Below are 12,233 nucleotides of genomic sequence, written 5' to 3'. Positions count from 1 at the left end.
CTGCTGGAGGTTTCTTCCTGTTAAAAGGGAGTTTTTCCTTCCCACTTTGCCAAAGTGCTTGCTCATAGGGGGTCATATGATTGTTGGGTTTTTCTCTGTATCTATGAAGCGCCTTGAGGCGACTTTTGTTGTGATTTGGCGCTATATAAATAAAATTTTATTTAATTGAATTGAATTGATGTGTTCTAGTTGGCCTCAGCCAGAAGCAAAGGCCCTGGTGTGTTGTAGTTGGTTATGCCAGCAGCAGAGGGCCTAGTGTGGCTCACTTAGGTTTTGCCAGCAGCACAAGCCCTGGTGTGGTGGAGATGGCACCAGCAGGCAGCACAGGCCCCGGTGTGGTGCGGATGGTCTCACCCGGAAGCACAAGCCATTGCTGAAAACAGCCAAAAGGAATGTCGTTAATGTGCCCTCATTAATTGGCAGCTGCTTTGGGTCTTTCAACACCCTCCTTCTCTGGATCAAAAGCAGTTCAATGACATGAAAAGGGGAAGCTTATAGCACCTGGTATTCCCAGGAAGTCTCCCATGCAAGTACTAACAAAGCCCAACCCTGCTTAGCTTCTGAGATCAAACAAGATCAGGTGTGCTCAGGGTGGTAATAATAATACATTTTTTATTTAAAAATAGCACCTTTCAAAGCACCCAAGGATACTGTACAACAAATAAAAACACAAAAACTGGAAAAGATAAGATAAAAGTTAAGAGCATACAGAGGTTTAAACTAGAGATGGACCGATCCGATATTACGTATCGGTATCGGTCCGATACTGACCTAAATTACTGGATCGGATATCGGAGAAAAATTAAAAATGTAATCCGATCCATTAAATATCACGAAAGCACCTCACAAAACTTGCAACACGCCGTAACTCGCCTCAGAACATTAGCACGTAGGAGCAGTATGCATCACGTGATAGAGTGGCTGTGGCATGCGGGACCTGTTGGTGGTCTGGCTAGCATGTGGAGCTTCGCTAGCAACCCGGCATTTCATCTCCGACAAAGTTATCCCCGACAGAAGTAAAGCAAGTAAGTCCATCTCTGAATGTTTGTAAAGCATTCCTGCGTTAAGCTTAACAAGCAACTGCCTCTTCTTGCTGCTACTTCAATCATGAAACTGCTTTTCTGTCGCGAGTCCGTCTCTCTTGTTTGTTTTTGGCCCACTTCACGCCAGAAAGAGGAAACCAGTGGATAAACAACAGCAGCACGTTTAAGCTTGATAAGTTGTTGTTAGAATTTATTTAATATTACTTTCTACACCAGGATCTTTTTCTACGTAGCTGACGCTGGTAACTGTGCAGGGGCGGATCTAGCAAAGTTTAGCCAGGGGGGCCGATAGGGCATGAACAGGGAAAAGGGGGCACAAAGACATACTTTTCTTTCTTATTCTCATTTAAAATGTCTAGCTTTTAATAAATAATTATCTGACACGCAAAGTTTTAATTTGATGTAAAATGAATAGAAGTCAATTACTGTATATAATGAGTATTAAGTCTAATATATATACCCTAGTAAGCTATAGTACTTTTTCCTTTGGGAAGGTACCATCTGTGCAGTCTGCAATTTTGTTGAAGAGAGATGTTGAATCTATTTAATATTTCTTGAAAAATAATTGATTTCTGTGCATTTTTTTTCACACTGCATCAAATCGTGGTTTGGGAACAGCTGTGTGAAGGACCAAAAAGCTCTCCAGAGAGTGATCCGTACAGCAGAACGCTGCTGCAGGATTGCTCTCCCCCCGCTTCAGGACACCTACACCAGGAGATGCCGGACTAGAGCAGCGCAGATACTGAAGGACCCGTCCCATCCAGGCAACAAACTGTTCCAACTTCTGCAATCTGGTAGAAGGTTCCGCATCTTCCGGGCAAGGACAGAGAGACTCAAGAGGAGCTTCTATCCCCAAGCCATCCGTGCCCTAAACACACACACCCGCCCTCTCACATCATCTATAATTGACTGAGACAGGACTCTCTTCCAGACACTCTAAACCAAGGCACAATGTACATTTCAATTCCTTTAATTTTAAATATGTTTATATTGTCTATCCTGTAAAATAGTCAGATGTCTATTCATATTAATGTACAGAATTCACCTGCTTGCTGCTACTACTGCACATTCACCCAGTGTATATACTATATATATATATATATATATATATATATATATATATATATATATATATATATATATATATATATATATATGTATATATTGTCATGGTCCTGGGTCGTTGACCCAGCGTTTTGTGTTTTGTGATTATTTCCCTCTGTTCTACTTATTCTGTGTCCTCCCCCTTGTGTCCGGTTCGGGTTCTAGATTTCCTGTTTTGTTCTGAAAGTCTGTGTCTGTTGTCATTGTGTTCAGCTTGTGTCCTCCAGTCATCATGTGTATTCAGATCAGCTGTTCTTCCCTCCTGTGTGCGATTACCTGATTACCTTGTGTGTGTATATATAGTGGGTGTCGGTCTGTATTCGTTGTCGGCTCGTCTGCGTTCTATGGTGTTCCTGTCTCTGCGTCTCTCTGCCCCGCACCCCTTTTGTATGGTCTCAGGTTTGTCACTTAGTTTCTCCCAGTTTAGGTTTCCGTTTGTAATTACTCATGCTTCATTGCCTGTTTTTGCCACTACCACCCTGTAAATAAACGTCACTCGTATCATCAGTTTGCTGCATTTTGGGTCCTCCTTTTCCTCCACTCCACACGGCTCTCCGCCAGCCGTGACAGTACGAGCCGACCAGACATGGACCCAGCGGCATCCGCACCTCCCGAGGAGCTTCGGGAGGAACTAATTGACTCTGTTTCCAGGTTGGTTAACCTATGGCTCGAGCATGAGGGGGAAGAGTGTCTCCGCGCTGTAGAAGCCAGGCTACAGCAGCTCATCTCCGCTCACTCCTGGCTGCTGGACTCTCTTCACCCGCTCGCACAGGACTTCATACTCAACGAACTGCACCTTCACCCACCAGCCGCTACCGCTTCCCAACTCAGCCCAGCGGCGAAGATTTTGCCCGGCCCGCCGGAGGTTTTGCCCGGCCTGCCGGAGGTTTTGCCCGGCCCGCCGGAGGCTTTGCCCGGGAGGAAGCGACGATCGCGCCGTCGGCGCATCACCCCACAGCCGAAGACTAGGACTTCGGAACTGCCAGCTGTGAGAGACAAACCACACAATACTGAAAACATTCCTCAAGAGCTGGCCAGTTCTGAGACTGTGACACACTCCAGGGCCTCCCCAGAGGCTGGGTTCCAGCCCCCAGCCGACTCTGGACCCCTGGAGGTTAAGAAGCCAGCTGAGGACTGCATCCGGCTGTCGCTGCCTGAGCTGAGTCACTGCTCTGTGCAGCCGCAGTCCGCTTTGTGTTCGCCAGAGGCCCGTGTGCCTGCTGGTTCTGATCTGTTCCTGCCAGAGGCCCATGCGCCTGCTGGTTCTGACCTGTCCCTGCCAGAGGCCCGTGCGCCTGCTGGTTCTGACCTGTCCCTGCCAGAGGCCCGTGCGCCTGCTGGTTCTGAACTGTGCCTGCCAGAGGCCCGTGCGCCTGCTGGTTCTGAACTGTGCCTACCAGAGGCCCGTGCGCCTGCTGGTTCTGAACTGTGCCTACCAGAGGCCCGTGCGCCTACTGGTTCTGAACTGTGTGTTCCAGGGGCCCCGGTGCCCACTGGTCCAGAGACTGTTTTCGCTGGGGGGCCCGAGGAGCCCGTCCAGCCTCCTGCTTCGCCTGCTGGGGGGCCCGAGGAGCCCGTCCAGCCTCCTGCTTCGCCTGCTGGGGGGCCCGAGGAGCCTGTCCAGCCCCAAGACTCGTCAGCTGGAGGGCCCAAGGAGCCCGTCCAGCCCCAAGACTCGTCAGCTGGAGGGCCTGAGGAGCCCGTCCAGCCCCCTGCTGCAACATCGTCATCTGCCTCGCCTGGCCCGGCTGCAGCTTCATCGTCTGCCTCGCCTGGTCCGGCTGCAGCTCCATCGTCTGCCTCGCCTGGCCCGGCTGCAGCTTCATCGTCTGCCTCGCCTGGCCCGGCTGCAGCATCATCATCTGCCTCGCCTGGCCCGGCTGCAGCATCGGCTGCAGCATCGGCTTCAGCTTCGCCTGGCCCGGCTTCAGCATCGGCTTCAGCTTCGCCTGGTCCAGCCTCTGCTTTAGTCTCGTCTGGTCCAGCCTCTGCTTCAGTCTCGTCTGGTTCAGCCTCTGCTTCAGTCTCGTCTGGTCCAGCCTCTGCTTCTGCTTCAGTCTCGTCTGGTCCAGCCTCCGCTTCAGCTTCAGCTTCGCCTGGTCCAGCCTCCGCTTCAGCTTCAGCTTCGCCTGGTCCAGCCTCCGCTTCAGCCGCGCCTGGTCCAGCCTCCGCTTCAGCTTCAGCCGCGCCTGGTCCAGCCTCTGCTTTGGTCTCGTCTGGTGCTGCGACGGCTACGCCACCTTCGGGTCCTGAACTGCCGCCTCGACGTCGGCGGTCATCTGCCAGGCCGCTGGTGGAGCGTCATCGTCACTATGGACGACCTCCTAGATGCCGCCGTTGCTGTCCGCACGGTCGGCCGCCTGAACTGTTTCCTCGTCACCGCCGTTGCTGTCCGCACGGTCGGCCGCCTGAACTGTTTCCTCGTCATCGCCATTGCTGTCCGCACGGTCGGCCGCCTGAACTGTTTCCTCGTCACCGCCGTTGCTGTCCGCACGGTCAGCCGCCTGAACGGTTTCCTCATCACCGCCGTTGCTGTCCGCACGGTCGGCCGCCTGAACAGTTTCCCTGTTGCCGCTGCTGCCATGTGCACGGTCGGCCCCCTGAACTGCCTCCACTCCGCCACCGCTGCCTTCCTTTTTTTTTTTTTTTTTTTTTTTGGCCTGTCCCGTTTGGCTCTTTTGCCATCAGAATTGTTGTCTAAAGGCAAAGAAAGATGCCCAACGGATTTACTTTACCAAACTGACCATCCCAGCCTTGCCGTAATGGTCCATTTGATTCACCTTTTATTGTTTATTTTATTTTCACTTACTGAATACGGGACAGACTTGACTGGGGGAAAGAAGGGGAGAAAGAAAGAAGGAAAGAGAAACAGCTGGGAAGAGGAACGGGAGAGAAGGGCAAAAGACAAAAACCAACAGAACAGGCAGAGAAAAAAAATGCATATATCAATCACCTGGATCACCTGCTGAGAAAGAAAAAAGAAAGCAAGCAGAAGAGAACAAGAGTAATAGAATAAACAACATCACAATGATATATGGGAATATGACAGTAAATACTAAATGTTAAACATTATTGTGCAGCACATAAGATCAACAGAACACAGTGTGCTTTGAGGTAGGAGCCAAAAAGGGTGTAGTTTGTGGGTGTGATCACCCGTGTGTACACCTGTGAGGATGGACGCGCTTGTTTTTTGTTTTTTAAAAGGTTCCTTCATGTAATAATCTGCTAGAGGGTGTGGGGGGGCCACAGCCCCGTCCTCCAGGGCGTGAAGCAGGTGTGGAGGAGATCAAAACTCCAGACATCCAGAGGCCCCCAGAACACAAGAGACCAAGGAAGACCAACAGAGGGGCAGCTGCGCCACTGTCCCGGAAAGAGCTGAGGAGAGTCCCAGATGAGGGCTCACCCAGCAGCCGCGGAGCAGAAGCCAGGGGGGGTTGCAGTGACGCGCCCGTGAGCTCCGCCGGCAGCCAGCTGCGCCTGAGTGACCGAGCCCCAGGCCGAGAGGCCGGGGGCACCCCACCTCCGAAGTGGCCTGAGCGAGCCCCAGGCTCCAGGCCCCGATAAGCGGCCGCCAAGGAGTGAGCCGGTGTGTACCTGGACGCCCATCCCCGGACACAAAGAACCACCAACGCACCGATGTCTGAGGGGTTCCGCCACTGCCAGGGGAAGTGGTGGTAGGGGGAGATAGGCCTCCAAACCTTGGAGGGCCTGAGATGTCCCCAGAGAGGTGGCGCCTGACACCCAACCTGACATATAGACACAGACATACAGGCACACACAGATACAAACATCCATTCCCACCCTCATGCTCTCATATGCACTTACTCCACACTCAACCAACGTGGAGACAGACATAAAGAGACGTTGTACACACGATCACACTCCCCAAGCGTACTCTACAAACCGGGTCTAGGTGCCCCCGCCCCTGGAGGGGGGAACTGCACCCAGACCCAGGTGGTGTTTCCCTTTTCCCTGCGGTGGGGGGAGGCAGACCGCCCCGACTCCGCAGCAGCAGGAAGGCTCCACACTCCAGACCGCAGTCGGACGGCCAACTCCTCCTCCTAGTCCTAGCCCCCCTGCTCCAGCAGGTCGCAGAGAATGGGGGTGAGAGAAGACTCCATTGTAGTGTTGATGCATGTGTGTTCTAAGGTGCATTTAAAACCCAGGAGGGCTTGGAGCTACCTGCCAGAGAGCAGCAGGTAAGCGCATGGTCCCTCCTGCTAGCCCTCAATGTCTACGTGTATTTAAAATTGAGAGGTGGGCAATGATGCCAGGGGTGGGGTGTACACCCTGATGGTACTTTGGACTCCGTGTATCGTGCCCACCCCCAAGATCCTATATGTATGTGTAATGAGAGTGTGAGTAATGTGAATGTCTAAGTTGTGGGATAAAATTGAGGCAGAGGCAGCCAGAAGGGGACAGAGGGGGGGGGTAGCCTCCTCTGCACCCTGGTGACATACCCCTACTCCAAGGCCCTGCATGTGTGGGTGGTTGTGGTGGAGCGGGAAGAGCTACCGCTGCCTTCCGCTCGGTCGGCTTATCGATCTGCGTCGCCGACGTGGCCGGCCTCAGAAGATGAACTGTCCTGGACTTCTGAGTTGTCAGCCTCCGGGCCGGCCTCCTGAACTGTGTTTTGTTCTCGTGCTCCCCAAGTACGCTTGGGGAGCACGTCCAAAACAAAAGCATGTGTGTTTTTGTTTTGGACGATTCCCTCGGTTCGCTGGAGCTTGTTTTGTTCGGTGTTGGTCCCTCCGTCCTGGGCCCCCGCCGCCCGCCCTGGATTGGTCGTCTGTTTTTGTTTTGGGCTGCTTGCTTTACTTGCTTTACTCAAGGACTCAGTTTAGCATTTAACCACCAGCAAAGGCCCTGGTGTAATGTAGATGACCTATGCCAAGAGTAGAGGGCCTTGTGTGGCTCATTTGGTTTTTGCTAGCAGCACAAGCCCTGGTGTGGTGTAGATGGCCTTAGCCAGCAGCACAGGCCCTGATGTATTGTAGGTAGCCTCAGCACACCCGATCTCCTCTGTTCTCAGACGCTAAGCAGGCTTGGGCTTGGTTAGTACTTGGATGGGAGAATTCCTGGGAATACCAGGTGTTGTAAGCTTTTCCTTTTCATGTCATTGAACTGCTTTTGATCCAGAGAAGGAGGGTGTTGAAAGACCCAAAGCAGCTGCCCATTAATGAGGGCACATTAACGACATTCTTTTTGGCTGTTTTCAGCAATGGCTTGTGCTATTGGCTGAGGCCATCTACAACCTGTGCTGGTGGCTGAGGCCATCTGTTACACACCAGGGCCTGTGCTGCCTGCGTTTGCCATCTCCACCACACAAGGGCTTGTGCTGCTAGCAAAAACTAATTGAGTCACACCTGGCCCTCTGCTGCTGGCATAGGCCAAATACAACACTCAAGGGCCTTTGCTTCTGGCTGAGGCCAACTACAATACACCAGGGCCTGTGCTGCTGGCTGAGGCCAACTACAATACACCAGGGCCTGTGCTGCTGTCTGAGGCCAACTACAACACAGCAGAGACTGTGTTGGTGGCTGACACTGTCTAAAACACACCAGGGCCTGTGCTGTTGGCCAAGGCCTTCTACAACACACTAGGGCTTGTGCTGCTAGCAAAAACCAATTGAGCCACACCATGCCCTCTGCAACACGGCCTGTGCTAGTGGCTAAGGCCATCTACACCACACCAGGGCCTGTGCTGCATGTTGAGGCCATCTACAACACACCAGGGCTGTCTCTCAATTCAGGGTCTGCAGCCTTAAAGTACGGACTTCAAGGCCAATTACGTCACAGCGGCGCGCCGAAGGCTGTCCCAATTCAAAGGCTGCTTGAAATGCGGCCCTGAAATGCGTCCTTCATTTCCCTGAATTTTAAGGCTGTGGCAGTGTAGCCTTCGTGGTCCAACATATCCCAGAATGCATAGCGCTGCAATGGGTGTGGATAAATTTGCAGAAAAAAAAACGGCGGATGAGGGGCGGCCGAAGAGTACACTTTAAGTACTGAATATTATGTCACTTATTTATGTGCAAATGTTTAATAACGAAGAACATTAAACATTACTGTTGGCCACATGTCGGCAAAGTTATGTGACATTAGTGACGTTTGTACTAACTTGGTTTTAAAGCCTTTACTTTAAAATATACGCCGTTCAATAGCTGACCTTAATCTTACAGAGAATGATCAAAGCTCATGTAGAAACAAACAAACAAATGAACAAAAGATTTTCTCCTTCATTTCTGTCAAACAAAGCTGTATGACACGTTTCCAGTGGTTAGTATCATGGTTGCTAGGCAACCTGGGCAGCGCAACGGAGGCTTTTTTTTTAAACTTTATTGACAAACAACAGTATCAGCGCAGCGGAGGCTAGACCGTCCCATTACACAAGCCTCGCACTTCCGGCCTTAGCGGTCTTTGAGTACGCGGCCCTTGTCTTGTGTCAACTGTATATGGATAGGCATATACCAGCGGTCCCCAACGCCTGGGCCACGGACCGGTACTGGTCCTTGAGTCGTTTGGTACTGGGCCCGAGAGTTGAGGCTCGGGAGTGAAATGTATGGTTTTCAGGGTTTTTATCATTAACTCTGTTTCCCTGGGTTTTTACCGGTGTTGTAGTTGTGTGTCTTATTTTGAAAGAACTATTTACGCATTACCATAGCGACCAGTGAGCATTAAGGGGCAGAGAGGAGGATGTTACTCTCAATGTTGTTGGTGCATTTCAGGGGGATGTTGCTTATAAAGTTACACAATTACACAGCAAATTTGGATTTATTATTATATTTACAAAATAACCACGGTTTTTGTCTTGGTCATATCATATCATTTTATTTTGTTGTATTAACTGCGACACCTTAAAGGCCAGCCTGTGAAAATATTGTCTGACATTAAACTGGTGCGTGGCACAAAAAAGATTGGGGAACGCTGGCCTATACTACTGTACTTTAATGTTGGTCATAAGGGTGGTACTTAAAGAGACATATATTTTATGAGGTGGTACTCATAGTGAAAAGTTTGAGAACCACTGGCATAGATCACAGTTCATGTCTCAAAACATTCCAAACCTGATCAGCTTTAGAGGTTAAACAGTTTACCCCTCGTCTTTGCAGCCTAAACCTCAGAGAGTTTACGTGCCTAACGCCCACATCATGCCAACAGAGAAGAAACGGTCAGCGCTTTGCTGGAAGATCAGGAATGATTTGACCAGTGGTCTCCTTCTATACAAATTCAGCTAATGATTACACTCTACATGTTGTTTTTACATACTTTTATTCAACTTTTGTATTTTTTATTATTCGAGTTATGACTCTCTTGTTACTCTCTTGGTCTCTGTGACATCATTGATGCATTTTGGGATGAAGGTTTTTCATCAATTTCAAGAAACTTGACCAACACTGCTGAAAAGCTTTGAAAAAGGTTTGATTACTTGAAACTTTTCACCACAGTTGTCTTTGGTGACATCTGGTGGCCTGAAATATGAAGAGCAGGTTGAATCACAACTTAAAATAAACTGCTTCATTATGATCGCTCACTCTACAGAGACTGTTGCCAGTTTCTGTTTAATATCATGTGACGGTGCTGTGTGATATCGTTCTACCACTGTGGTGCTTTGAACATGTCTATTTGATTAATAAGTAGTTTTGATTAATAAACATTCCTTGTTTAAACATGTGTCATGGTGTGGTCTCTCTTTGCTTGTGACTTCTTGACATCTGTAAACATTTGGTGAACTTTATGAGTTTATTTCTGCCTTCTGTGTCCTGCATCTGGGTCCACACTCTACCTGCCACACAGCAGACCATGACGGCTGTAAGAAATGTGAGTGAAGTTGGCCTCAGCCATGAACACAGGCCCTGGTGAAATGTAAATGTCCTCAGCCAGTAGCACAGGCCCTGTTGTAATGTGGATGGCATCATCTAACAACACTGTCCCTGGTGAAATATGGATGGTATTGGTCAGCACCAAACACCCTGGTGATCCGAAGGGCCAGCTCTGTTCTAGGATGCCCTCTGGACCCAGTGGAGGTGGTGAGTGAGGTGGTGAGTGACAGGAGAACGGCGGCTAAGCTGTCATCCCTGATGGACAACATCTCCCACCCCATGCAGCAGACTGTGACAGCACTGAGCAGCTCCTTCAGTGGGAGACTGCGGCACCCACGGTGTGGGACGGAGAGATTTCGCAGGTCTTTCCTCCCCACTGCTGTCAGACTCCATAATAAAGACTTTAACTGATCAAGCACACATATCCATACATATGCAATAATACTAAGTGCAATAATCCTTTCTGTCATCGTTGTATTTTACTCAGTTGTATATAGTATTTGTATTTGTATTCTATTTTTATCTTATTGTATATTTATTTTATTTTATTCTACTGTATATAGTATTTTATTTTATTCTATTCTGTACAGTTGTGTACTGTATTTATTCTTATTGTATTCTAATTTTTGCCTCATAACTTTTGCACTGTCCACTTCCTGCTGTGACAAAACAAATTTCCCACGTGTGGGACTAATAAAGGTTATCTTATCTTATCTTATCTTATTATCTTAATGTGAGTGGCCTTAGCCAACACCACTGGCCCTGGTGAAATGTGCATGATATCGGTCAGCACCAAAGGCCCTGGTGATGTGTATGTCCTCAGCCAACACCACAGGCCCTGGTGAAATGTGGTTTATATTGGCCAGCACCACTGGCCCTGGTGTAATGTGAATGTCCTAAGCCAGTAGCACAGGCCGTTGCGTATTGTGGATGTCATCAGCCAGCAACACAAGCCCTGGTGAAATGTGGATGGTATCATCGAGTAGCACAGGCCCTGGTGTAATGTGGATGGCCTTATCCAGCACCACAGGCCCTGGTGTGGTGATGATGGCCTCACAGGAAGAACTGTCCCTTGTGTAATGTGGATGGCCTCATCCAACAGTACGGGCCTTGGTGTGGTGAAGATGGCCTCATCCAGCACCACATGCCCTGGTGTGGTGATGATGGCCTCACAGGAAGCACTGTCCCTGGTGTAATGTGGATGGCCTCATCCAACAACACTGGCCCTGGTGAAATGTGGATGGTATTGGCCAGCACCACAGGCCCTGGCATAATGTGAAAGTCCTTGGGTATTGTGGAACGCATCAGCCAGCAACACAAGCCCTGGTGAAATGTGGATGGGATCATCGAGTAGCACCGGCCCTGGTGTAATGTGGATGGCCTCATCCAGCACCACATGCCCTGGTGTGGTGATGATGGCCTCACAGGAAGAACTGTCCCTCGTGTAATGTGGATGGCCTCATCCAACAACACTGGCCCTTGTAAAAATGTGGATGGTAACCGCCAAAACCACAGGCCCTAGTGTAATGTGCATGGCATCAACGAGTAGCACAGGCCCTGGTGTGAAGTTTAATTGGTCTAAGCCAGCAACACAGGCCCTTGTGTAATGTAGATGGCCTCAGAAAGCAGTACAGGCCCTGGTGTGGTGAAGATGGCCTCACAGGAAGCAGTGGCCCTGATATAATGTTGATGGCATCAGGCACTAACAAAGACCCTGGTCTGGTGAAGATGTTCTCACAGGTAGCCCTGGATCTGGTGTAATGTTGATGGCATCAGGCAGTAGCACAGACCCTGGTCTGGTGAAGATGGTCTCAGAAAGAAAGCACAGGCCCTGGTGTGGTGAAGACAGCCTCACAGGGAGCACTGGCCCTGGTGAAACATGGATGGCCTCAGCCAGCACCACAGGCCCTGGTGTGGTCATGATGGCCTCACAGGAAGCACTGGCAGTGGTGTAATGTGGATGGCCTCAGCCAAAAACACTGACCCTGGTGAAATGTGGATGGCATCATCCAGCAACACAAGCCCTGGTGAAATGTGGATGGTTTCGGACAGCACCACATGCCCTGGTGTAATATGGATGGCATGAGCCAGCAACGCAGGCCATGGTGAAATCAGGATGGTATCAGCCAGAAGCACAGGCCCTGGTGTGGAGAATATGGCCTCACAGGGAGCAGTGGCCCTGGTGCAATGTGGATGGCTTCAGCCAGCAACGCAGGCCTTTGTATATTGTGGATGGGATCAGCCAACAACAGTGGCCCTGGTGAAAT

The 12,233-nt window shown here is 50.2% G+C and overlaps 1 pseudogene; it reads right to left on the bottom strand.

The window, feature by feature from the left end:
- Positions 1-489: 489 nt before the first annotated feature.
- Positions 490-606, bottom strand: LOC113024856 (5S ribosomal RNA; annotated as a pseudogene).
- Positions 607-12,233: the final 11,627 nt, after the last annotated feature.

Source organism: Astatotilapia calliptera, chromosome 6 (genome assembly GCF_964374335.1).
Source record: "Astatotilapia calliptera chromosome 6, fAstCal68.1, whole genome shotgun sequence".
NCBI lineage: Eukaryota > Metazoa > Chordata > Actinopteri > Cichliformes > Cichlidae > Astatotilapia > Astatotilapia calliptera.
Note: the sequence above shows the minus strand (reverse complement) of the source record. Positions and strands in the feature narration are given on the sequence as shown.